We start from the raw sequence: 12,978 nt of genomic DNA, 5'->3' as shown, positions 1-12,978 counted from the left end.
AGCAGAGGGGATGAGGGCAATAACCAGGAACTGAAGGGAAATGCATGGGAGGGATCTAAGAGGAATAATACAAAATGTACAAAGAATAAACTAAGAATCTCAGCCACAAAAGTAGGAACTAACATGTTAGCGACAAGGACATATAATCAGGACAAAAACAGAAACAAAGGAACCCAACAAGTCACAACCCAACAACACTAAAGAATAATAAGCATAAGGGAAAAAAAACAATATCTAGGGAACAAACTTGCAAAGAAAGACAAAACACATACACAAGAAAAAATCTAAACCAAAACACCTGGAGATTGTGACAGTCTTTGCTTGGTAGTTTGTCACAAGTCATTGGGCTGAGATGAAAAATGGGACCTTTTGGGCCTAGTACAAAATACAATGTGTGGGGAAAATCTAAGACTGCTTATCAACCTGAACACATTTATGCACATGGTGAGCTAGAAAATTGAAGCACAGTAGTTTAGATCAGTGGTTTTTAAATGATTTATGACAACTACTACCTCAGTAAACAACACATTTTCAAAGAACCACCATCTTGACAAATATAAAAAAAAAACAGCAGTTCTTTGTCATGGGTTTCAGATTTTACTGTGATAATTTACTCCACTTCCCCCAATTTCTTTAGATGTTTCTGATGGAGCAAAGATCAATGTGCTTGAACAACTAAAGGCTCCGACATTATTAAGTGGACATGAGCCCGAAGCTCATTTTTTGCGACCACATACACAGACTCACCCTCTAAACTGCTCGGCGGCAAGAAGCCTTCACGTCGAACTGTTTTATATCAATCAATCAATCAGCTTTATTTCTATAGCACATTTAAAAAAAATGCATGGGTGACCAAAGTGCTGCACATAAAAAAAAAAATAATAATAAAAAAAAAAGTTACAACAAAACATACACACACATCATCAAAAGATAAAAACCAGGTTCATGGAAAGAGTGTTTTAAACTGCCATATACAACAAGATTACAGTGTATTAAAAGCCAGGAAAATGCATTTTAAAAGAGATTTAAAATAGGAAGACAGGCCTGTCTGATACTCAATGGTACGTTTTTCTATAACTTAGGAGCAGCAACAGCAAATGCTCCGTCACCTCTGAGCTTCAGCCTAGTTTTAGGGACTGTCAGCAGCAGCTGATCAGCTGATCTAAGGGATCAGGAATGAGCAGTAAGACTGAAACAGCTCACATAAACCTGACGGAGCAAGGTATATGTGTCATCCAGCCTGATGCACTGAGCTGCTCCAAGCAGACAGTAGTGTAGCGTCACAGTCCCTCTCTGTGTCACACTGGCAGGTGTGCGGTGGGTGCCTGCTGGAAAAGAAACGGCTCTAGGTGCTCACAGTAAGCACACAGTACGCCCGAGGAACCTTTATTGGTTTGGCTGGTGTTGCCAATCTGTTTGTATTTACTTTGTGAACAATTATAACCAAAATGTCTTCTCAGTATTACTAAAAATTCCCCGCGTACCATCAGCGGTGCTTGTATTACAACTTGAGAACAGCATATTTATGCGTTATAATGGTCAAAGTCCAATTTATAGATGCCACCAAAAGACTCACAATTGGTCTTTCTTGGTCTCTGACATGGCGTTACTGTTTTTTGTCATTGTTGTTTGTTTTTTAACCAAATGACCAATTCCAGGCACCTTTAAAAACTATATACGGCGTCGCCTTTAATTTGGGGTGTGGACTCGCATAGTGATCTGTGTCAGCAACACCCGAGTTGCCTGCCTTGGGCTACCATGAGAACACATGAGCACTGATATAAATTACATGTAATAACATGTAAAGACTATAAGCTGGATGTTATTTCTCCAAGTATGCATTCCTTTTACCTCCTAAAGGAGGCATTATGTGAGGTATTGAAAGCTGCAACTAAAAAGAGACATTAATATGTGAGGAAGAAACTATAAAGAGTGCCCTGTGGTGGGACTGAGGTAATTCTCTCTGTAGTCACAATGCAATAAATGTTTCCAACAATGAATGCACCGGGTGCACATAAGCACTTCCTCAATTTGTGCTTTGATGCTCTATAGTAGTTTAAGTGAAACAGGAACACAGTTTGCTCTAAAAACCTAAGCTTTGACAGCTGTTCAGCACAGGATTAAATGTGTCTTCAGGCAGAAACCTGCGATAAAAAAAAAAAAAAATTATTCACAGTGCCTTTTTTTTCTGCAAACAATGAAGAAACAGATCCTCTAATCCGGTACCACAGGTGCTCAAATACCTGTGCAAGCAGAGTTAATGCCGATAAAAGCTCACTAGAGAGAGAAAAAAGGAGCGAGCAAAAGTTCCCACACTTTGACTGTTTTGTATCTCTGTGTCTTTTCTCTCCCCCCCTCCCTCCCTCCTGCCAAAATGCAAAGCAGCACGCCAGCCATGAATGAAAAACAATGATGGCGGGAGGGGGCAGAAAATGAATAGACGGGAGCAAAACCAACACGGACTCGTGTAACTCACCTGTTGGTGAGAGTTTTTTTTTTCTTTTATGTTTTGTTTGCTGTTCATTCAGACAGCGGGCGGCTGGGCGGCTCCTCCCTGAGGCTGCCTCCGTTTTCCAGGTAGAGGAGCGAGCGATGGGAGGAGAGTTCCCACCACGCTCCCTAACCGTTCTCACAGCAGCTCATTGGTGCAAAGTTGCCTCATGGCTGAAACATGACACTCGTGCAGTGGTGCGGGCAGGTGTACGGAGCTGCAGGGCAGAGGGAGCAGAGGGAGCAAGTGTGTGCCAGACAGGAGGACAAAGAGACTTTGCGAGGAGGAGGCGGAGGGTGATGAAGTTTCGCTCAGCTTGATCATGCCGTCAGACGCAATGAGTATCACACATGTGAAGTGCAGCGCGCGCGCCTGTGTGTGTGTGTGTATGTGCGCGCGCGTGCTGTTGCAGCCTGTTTCTCTTTGTGTTCAGCAGCTGCTTCACCAACCTGAAGTCATGTGTACACAAACAGAGGGTATTTTGCCAATACATAGGCAAATGAGCCTTTTTATTCAAATGATGGTGGTTCCCACAATCACTTCTGCCTGAATGATTTTCTTCAGTTTTTCTCGAGCTCGTTTGTTTTGGTGCGAGCAATGTTTATGAGGAGTTTTTTTTCTTTCTTTTTTTTTTGTTTTTTGTGCGTGCCTTATATCTTGTTTCCTCTGTAAACAAAAAAAACAGTTGAAACTTTCCTCCCGGAAAAATAACCAAAAAACAACAACTTCTGACCCGTTTTCTGGTCACTTTTTAACCATGAATTTGGATGATTTAAGATGAGATAGACTTTATTGATCTCACAGTGGAGAAATTCACGTGTCACATCGGCTCAATAATCAAAAGAAGATGCCAAAAGGAGGAAAAGGTACATGAGATATATTTCAAGCTGGTCGGGAGCATTAGTCCGCTGCTACAGGAACATGTCTGATTTAAAAGGCTGCTTTTTTGTCAATCTTTTGGATGTAGCGAAGCACATTCTGATTGTCACCAACTGTAACAGCCCTTGGCATACGTTTTCTATTTTTTCAACCCACGATCTAGAAACACACGTAGGCATTTTCTTCTTCCAGTAAGCAGAAAAAAACATATGTCTGCAGTAAATGGGGGCTGACTTAGTTAGATCCTTGCTCTATTATTCTGTAGTATTGTTAGCCGCTTTGAGGCCTTAGTGCCAGGGAATGTCCAAACTTTTTATCCTATGGGCGTATTACTAGCAGGCAAAAAATATGTTATTAAAAAAATTGTTGTTCTTTTTTGGTGTTGTTTGATTGATTAAATAAAATGGAAACAATTTCCTCTATTCTCAGCCATTAGAACAGGATTTAGGTTGGTCTTTCTTTGAAAACGCTCACTCAAGTGTAATAGTTGAATTAGAAGTTTTGGTCGCAGCAAAATCTGTTTCTGCAGGTTTATACATGTTTATACAGACATGGCCATCCACTTTAGCAGGCAGGCCGCACAAGATCACCATTATTCAGAAAGACAGTCAAGATCCCCCTGGTGAGTCTGGAGGAACTGCAAAGATCCGTAGCTCAGGTGGGACAAACAGCTATTAGTTGTGAACTCCCACAAATCTGACCATAATGCAAGAGTGGTAACAAGAAAAGATATTGTTGAAAGAAAGTAATGCTAAATCCAGCTTTAGATTTGCCATAAGACATTTAGGGAACATTTCAGATAAGTGGAAGAACATGGTCTGGATAGATGAGACCATAACTGAAGAAATAAAATGCCATTTGTCGCAGAAAACAAACTACCTGATCAAACCATTCATTCTGTGAAATGTGACAGCAGGGAAACCCTGGATTAACACCTGTTAGCGCCTCCAAAAGAGTTGAAGCTAGGATGCAGGACAATGACCCTAGAACCACTGCCAGAGCAACAACGAAGGAGTTTAGATCAAAGCATATGTTAGAAAGGTCCAGAAAAAGTCCAGACCTGTATCCACTTAAGAATTTGTAGCAAGATTTGAAAGGTGATGTTAACAGGTGTTCTGTGTCCAATCTGAGCTTTTATAAGGAAGAAAAAAACATAATGTTTCTTCTCAAGATGTGCCAAACAGGCGGCGATATACAAATAAGACTCACAACAGTAATTGTGTTAAAAAGGGCTTTGTCTACAGTGTAGAATCATGGGGCAGAAAAGAAATGAGCGTCACCATTTGCAGATTTTATTTATTTATTGGTCAAAAAAGTTGCAATCTATAAGTCACTCTCTTTCCACTTCACAGTCTCCACTACTTTGTGTTGGTCTATCAACTAAACCCAAATAAAACACCCTGACGTTTGTGGTCAAAAGAAGAAAATATGGACCTCCCCATCCCATATGCAGGTATAGACTGTGCATGAATTGATGGATGAACATGACAATACATAAGAAATTCCAAATATAAATATAGGTATAAATCCTTTTCATAACACTTTGTTACAGTGAATAGATAGATAGATAGATAGATAGATAGATAGATAGATAGATAGATAGATAGATAGATAGATAGATAGATAGATAGATAGATAGATAGATAGATAGATAGATAGATAGATAGATAGATAGATAGATAGATAGATACACTGTTTTGAACCTTCAGTCTCACAGTTTACTCATAACAAAAAAAAGCTTTTTAAATCCATATTCTCACATTTCGAAAAACTTTTTTCATCTGCTGGAATGTTCAACGAGTCATTCATGCATTATCTCCGCCAAGGCTGGTGTTTGTGTCCGAATTTAGAGCAGATACACAAAGATATCAGTGAACTTGCTCTGCTCCCAGGCATACCATGAATCTCTGGAGCGGCTTCCTGAAATCAGCTCTTATCACAGGATATCACTTCAGCGGTGCACGGTGACAGTTGACTTCCTGGTACCGCTTTCAAGAAGGCATGTTTCCCATGGTTCGGCTCAGGCACGTCCACACCTGGAATCGTGCCGCTGTCGTCCAAATACTCCCATTTAAACATTTGCGTTATGCTTCGCAGGGCGCCAGTCAAGGCGCGTATCATAGGCAGTAGTCAGCGGGTAAATAAAGTTTTGTTTCTTTACTCTAGTTCAGAGGTTGTTTTTGCCTTTGTGTGATTTTAGTTATGATACATAATGCTTCACAGTTCCTGGATTCTGTGCGGGTGGTGCCGCAGAATATTTAATTCACGTGAGGTATAAAGAAAGCTGTAGCTCATAGGGGAAGTTTCTAATATTCCATGTTTTCTGGAATCTAAATCTAAACAAAAAGCAATTGTTAGATGGTGAATTCCTCTCTGAGACATAAACAATCGTGTCTGTGAACGCGTTTGTGTGTGTGTGTGTGTGTGGGGTAGGGAAAAAAAATTGTAAGTGTGTGACTGTGTGAGAGAGAAAGGGGTTAGCTCTGGCTTCTGCCTCTGTCAGTTAATGTGAGCTAGTCTGCAAGCCAGGCAGTGGGCCCGGCTGCGTGCCTGCTGGAGCAGCACGTGTGTGTGTGTGTGTGTGTGTGTGTGTGTGTGTGTGTGTGTGTGTGTGTGTGTGTGTGTGTGTGTGTTAGTGCGTGCACGGGCCGCTGACGGGACCTGTCACTATCAGGCCCACACATCTCTGGCACTGTCTGTGTTGACACTCTGCCCGAGGGGGAACGAGCCTGCAGAGGTTGAGGAGAGCAGCGGTTTCCCACGGCTGCTGCTCTCGCTCTCGGCCCTGCCTCTGCATTCCTGGGCTGCCAGCGCTCTGTAAATGTTTGGACAGCCTTGAACAAATAACACACCTTGAAAGGCGCAAGCACAGAGGCCTCTCTGCTGCTCCCTGCACACTCCTTCTCTTCATCCACTTCCTTAAGCTCCCTTGGCCACAACGCTCCCTACCCCACCCCGAACCCACTCGCCCCACGGTTCGTCCTGGACCCCACCTGACCGCTGCCCTGCTCAGATTTTCCCACTGCTCTCAGACACACAAACACCACCATTAACCGTGGTGCTACCGTAAAAGTGGTGCATACAAATTGGTAGACATACACCTGCGTTTGTGTAAACACACAAAGACACACACACGTCTGCTTCTCTTTGAAACGGAGGAACATAGACCAGGGGCGGTTCTAGACAGGGGCCAACAGGGGCCCATGCCCCTGCAGAAATGGCCCTGTTATGGCCCCTGTACTGAAAGCATGATAAACTTCTTATAATTATTTGCAATGGCAAAGAAACCATAACTGATTAGTCACTTTGGCTAATATTATTTTTTACCTATACAGCTTTACTCTAAAAAGAATTTAAAACTTAAGATGTTTCACGTTTAGCTTTAGCCGTATTGAGCAGGGGGGCAAAGTTTTCAACTGCTAGATCAGGGGTCTGAAACCTGCAGTTCCAGAGCCACAAGTGGCTCACTTAATATTATTACACAGTTAAATATTGCAATTTTATTGTTTTTAATTTTTTTTGTTCTGTGCCCTTGTGAAAAAATACTGGCCCCACCTTGGCCCCCCTGGTAAATTTGGTCTAGAACCGCCCCTGACATAGACAGATCTTGTTCGTTAGCAGAACCGTGGCAAACAAGCTTTTTTCGTTTGTGATTTCTCTTTTATGTGACACATTATGAAAGATAAATGTAGCTGAGGTTTTTAAAATTGAAATAAATCATTGCGTTATTTATTGTATATGTCAGATGTTTTTTTGTATTTTTCCTCCACTTATGTCGTGTTGAATATTGCCATAGTGTGAGTTGAAACTACAGTTATCTTTTTGTTCACGTCCGTCTCCAGCCACGCTATTAGAAATTGTTATATTATCTATATTTTTCTTTTGGTTGCATATGTAAGACTAGAGGATCCAACCTACAAAAGTTTTCACAAGCCTTGTTTTTTCTTTTTGTCTACATTTACATTTACATTTTCTTGGAATTTTATGTGATAGACCAATAAAAAGCGGTGCATTATTGGGAAATGGAAAAAAAAATATTTCATGACTTTAACTTTTTTCCCTCCACAATTAAAAACCCTAAAAGTAACATGTGCTGCTCTCTGGCCATTCTTTGTAGGGCCACGTTTTACAGCTGCAGGTCTTTTGAGGTCTCGTCTCTGCCAGCTGAACTTGTCTAGAGACTGAAATCTTTGCATCTTCTTCTTTGCAAGATATGACAAACTCAGTCAGATTAGATAAAGAGCATTTGTGAAGCATAGTTGTGTGTCATTCCGACACACAACTATGCTTTGTTTTGAAGCCTTTCCTTGCTGCTCTTGATGCATGTTAAGGGTTGCTTTCCAGCTAGAAGGTGAACCTCAGCCACAGTCTAGAGGCCTTTACAGCCTCTAACAGGTTTTCCTCCAGGATTGTCCTGCATTTAGCTCCATCCATCTTCCCACAACCTCTAATCAGAACTGATCGCAAATATTAAGGATTATTTTTGGACTAAGAATTTTACATCTGAATTTTCTCGTGGGTAAGCAGGGACTTGAATTAAATTAAATTTAGTCTGGTGAGTTGGTGTTTTAAGTAGTTCTTCTGGTGATTTTTAAGTTCAAATGAAAATGTACTTTTCTACAAGCGCTTCATATAAGAATAGCTGCTCTTTTGCTCCTGTTCCAGGAAAAGTATGTTTATTTTTGGCTACATGGGCTGAATTACAGGAGTTTTCAGTCTCCAATGGAGATTACGATAACCTCATTAACAGTCATGTTTGTGGACTGTGTAAGTTCTTAGAGAGAACCCACGCATGTATAGGGAGAACATGTAAACTCCATGCAGAAACACCATATGATGCAAATTTACACACACTACATTTGCATAGACCAGATTCTTTTTTACACTGCTCAGAAAACTCTTCTTGGGCCTTGTTGAGCTAAATCTGTGGTTCCAATGTTTCAATCATGAAAATTCACACGTCTCACAAATGTTGTCTCGTGTCTTTTGCTATACGGGAGAGCAATGCTTTTTATTACTCTAAATGGATGCTGAATTGCCTAATGCTTAGTCATTTTGCTCAAATTAGGGCAATACAAACTGTTTTATTCAGATTTATTCATTGATACTATTTAAGATCTAATTTAATTATTTAAATTGTCATAAATTGGACTATTATTTAATATAATTTTATAAGAAAGAACCCTATGCAATATCATACACATTATCGAAACAGGTGCAGAGTAGCAAGTTTCATTCTTGGTATTAGTACCTGGATTAAAATTTCTGTTTCTTTGTTTCAATATATAATGTTTCTATTTATGAAATATATATTACAATAAGTCACTTGTTATTTGTTCAAAACAGTCATGTTTAATTCGTTTTTGCTAAGGACGGTTGTACACATTTGCATAGGCTTCCGTAACTTTTTCACCTGACAGCCTTTCAATTTGTAAAATCCTGATCCTGTTACCATCAGTTTTCATTTTATTATCTATATGCTCACAGAGGACTGCGGCCCCACAGACAGTTCTGATATTAAGTGGGATTTAAGAAACAACACCGTTCAGACACACTTCAAACAGCACAAAGACTTCCAGCCAAAGCTGATTTGTGAACATGATTGTAGATTAAACCACACAGGAAAACGGCACTTTGATAACAGCTGCTTTCATTACTTTAGAAATACTGGTGGTTAAGACACACAGCGAATCAAAGCATCCAAGTTATTACAATAACTGACTGTATAAATCAGCATGACCCTCCGAGGCCCGGTGAGCCGCCCATTCATTGGGTACCGGGCCTGATGATTAACAACAACACGACACAAGCAAGCCTGAACGCGTGAGATTTCCCAAACAGCTCCCAATGCTGCTCCCTGAAGTCTGCCAGCAGCTGTGGGTTCTGGGGTTTTCTTGCTCAAAGCGAATCCCACAAAACATAATGGAGGACAACTTCCACCGCTCTCCAAACCTCATGCAGTAGCCGCTCAAACGTGCCTCTGTTTTCATTGTCGGGAAGCCTCGGGGTGCATATTTCGGTAATTTGCCTTTTTGTGCTCAGCAGTTTTGCAGCTGTGATGACATTTGGGTGTCGCCCCCCTGTTTCTCACGATCTTTCTGCCAACGCTGCTCCGGCCACTGGTCGTCAGCCAAGACGGAGGTCTGTGTGTCAGCCCCCGCTCCTTATGTACACACATGCGTACTGAGAGACGGCGCTTTGGACATATACGCTGCAGACAGATTTTCTCGACCACCAAGCATTTTTATACATATACAGTAATTTCAGTTTTTTGGGGGGTGTCTTAGCTGTAGGTTAGAAGAGGAATGGAATATGAGTTTTCTACATACACACAAACCTTTGTAGGTTTTTTTTTTCTTTCTGAGGATCTTTAGCCTCATTTGAACTCGTTTGCAATACCTCGACCTGTTGTAATTTCAGAGGCAAACTTTTTCTTGTTCCCATAATGTCTGAGGAAAACATTAGGGCTCACAGTCATTAGGATGGTTTTATTATTTTTAGTATTATTTTGGAATAATATTCAAGATTGAATTTGAACATTCTTTTGCAACAATGAGTCTATTTTCTTGCACAAGGCTTGCCAAACTGTATTCTGGTTCTTCAAAATGTTGTTGTTGATCGAGTTTTGGATTATCTGCCAGTGAATCTGACACTTGATTTAAATCTAGGGCTTTCAGTCGACACAAACCGTGTCCCTTGACCAAAACCCCGTCATGCATGCTGTCGGGAGTCTATGCACGACCGTCAGTCATGCATAGACTCATTTTTGCACATTTATTGTGTGCGGAATGAACAAACTTTCTCAAATCATATTATTTTTACAGGATATAAACGCGGTGGGAATACTTATTGAAGGTTACACATGCCAAAAAGTGGCTAAAAGTAAAGTTGTGGTGGTTGAGGAATCTGCAGCCGGCCTTCAGGGTTCTTGCGACAATGCTGCCGGTCTCCAGATCTCTTTCACTGCCTCCGGCCTCCTTGGAACGGCCTCCAGGTCACCCACCTAAACTCTAGTTTTTATTTTGTTTACTTGCCTTCCTTCTGAGACCCCCTCTCTTCCCACCCGATAAAATTTTGTTGTGCATGGACTTTTTGGAGCATCTGAAATCTGCCCTTTGGGTGCAGCCATTAGTGTTTTTGTCGTCATTTGTTCTCATAGATCCTCTGTGTTTCCATTCTGTCTATGAGTCTACCTTCCTCATTCCTCTGCTTAAATTCTTCCCCCAGCTGCTGGGCATTTCGTTGCTTGTGCTCACCTGGTTTTCATGTAGCTCATCTCATCTTCTCCGCGTTTGAGTTCCTGGTCTTTGTTCCCTCTCTGCTGGAGTGTAACTGTTGCTTTCTCCCTGGCACCTTTGTGTCCTGTGAGTTTTCAGTTTCTTCAATAAAACATCTCTTCATCATGCGTCTGCCTCAATTCAGTTACAATGTGAGCGCGCGACAACCTCAAAACGTGACACCGTCGCTGTCTAGAAAAATGGATGAGACAGGCTACGGAGCACTGGATGTCACTGGTGAGAGAGATAAGAGCAATACTGATGAAATTTAGTTTTTCATTTTACTAGCCTTTAAAAATATGGAGGTTTCAAACATGTACATACAATTACATTTAAGAATATTAATTTAGTATTGTGATGGGATTCTATAGTGGCCAATACATGTTCTTAAATGACTTGGATCAGTATTTGTGGGTGTAGAAAGCCTCGACATCCTGGTAGAAAGGTGAACCGCTGTATATGAACTTATCCCAAACAGCAACTTCTATGTCTTGTCTTCATCCTTATGAACACACCGGGGGATGGATTTTGCTGTTGGGACGACTAATAAGTGTAAATCTCAGCAGGATGATAGCAGCTCTAACACTGCTCTCCCGTGCTTGTTCTCAGCTGTCCTCCCGGAAACCCTCGCTCCAGCTGCTGTCCATTACAGCAGGAATGTATCCCTGGGTCAGATGGCAGGAGCGTGGTGGCACATTAATGACGGAGTGACCATGGGTCCGGGCCACGTTTGAGTTATTAGCGTGGCACACTTGAATCCTTCCCATGCCCCCTTTTCTGTCCCTCCCTGCACCACCCGCCCCGACAGCAGCTGCTGGACTACGGGATTCCTGGAGTCAGGAAGCAGGGAGTGTGTGTGTGTGTGTGTGTGTGTGTGTGTGTGTGTGTGTGTGTGTGTGTGTGTGTGTGTGTGTGTGTGTGTGTGTGTGTGTGTGTGCCACAGGGAGGGGATTTTATGGGGTCATGGTGTCCAATTAATTGGTCGGACATGCATGCCGATGGTTCCTTTTTGGTGTGTTATGGTTTCAGGAAGATCATCAAATCACTTGACACAGCTGGGACAAACCGTAGATTCAAAAACGGTGAGCAGCAAGCAGAAACACACCGGGAAAGTCAGTTCATGCGTAATAAAATAAATAACTTTTATTTTAGAGAGAAGGAAATCGTTTAATTTATTGGCTCTGGCGTGAGAGAAGTGGCACAAACTGCTGCATGTGATTCATTTCCTGGCTCTGCAGCATCAAAGGGGACCAAAGTCCCGAAGAGCCTTTGAAATTTCAGAGGAACTCAAATAATTGCTCTTCATTTACGGACCCTGTGTTGTGTCGCCGTTGTACATAAAGTCCTTGTATTGTCCCTACATAAAGCATATCAGTTATTGTTAAAACTGGCTGGAAGAATTCGAGGACTCCACTCTGGGCACCATATGATCCAGAAAGGGCTTGAAGATTGCGGGTTGCAGTTTTTCTTCACATGGTCCTCCAACATATTCAGACTGGGAGCACCTGGGCGGATCTTTTGGTCTTAATGATATAGCCAACAAAACAACCTAAATGATACTTGAAAGTTTTTTTTTTTTTTTTTTTAGAGCTTGTCACTAATTACAACATGGGACAAAAAAATCAACCCAGCCCTCCCTTAATTGGCTCCTTTTCTTTCATGGACCTATAGATGTCCATTCAGGGATGAGATGGTGGCAAACAAAACCCCTGCTCTCTCCTTGACCCAAAACACATCCTTAATTGCCCCTGCATGGTCAGCTTGCATGGTCAACCCTATGGTAAAGTATCCTGACATGCAACCACAGCACTTTATGGCATGCAAGTAAACACCAGACATAACAACTTAGAAAAAGGAACTATTTCCATATTTTAGTGTTTTCGTTGGCTCAATAACAGACCTTTCTGCAACAAACTTTAATGTATTTAACTTGTTTTTGGTGTGTAAGACCAATGCAATGAATCTTATAATCAGGAAGTGGAAGGGAAAAGCTGCAAAAAGATAATTTAAATGTCTGGCATGAATTATTACCCATGACCCTTTGTTGAATACCCTTAAATAAAATCTTCAGAAATTACCTAAATAATAAATGGAGTCCTGTGTGTAACATAATCCCAGTATAAATCTAGCCGTTTTCTGACGGCCTTAGAGGTTTTTTAAGAAAGCCATCATGTTTTGTAGGTTCACCAAAATGCAGACAAGATTGTGGGATGAGCAAAATGGTGATTTATTGTCAAAAATAGAAAAAAGTACAAAAATAATTGAAGAAGAACAGGTAGTGGAGCTAGGGTGGAAAACAGAAGCAACTGAGAAATGGGGAAATAAGGGCCA

The sequence above is a fragment of the Fundulus heteroclitus genome, chromosome 1, assembly GCF_011125445.2.
Source record: "Fundulus heteroclitus isolate FHET01 chromosome 1, MU-UCD_Fhet_4.1, whole genome shotgun sequence".
Classification (NCBI taxonomy): domain Eukaryota; kingdom Metazoa; phylum Chordata; class Actinopteri; order Cyprinodontiformes; family Fundulidae; genus Fundulus; species Fundulus heteroclitus.
The sequence above is the reverse complement of the archived record's forward strand: the minus strand, read 5'-3'. Positions refer to the sequence as shown.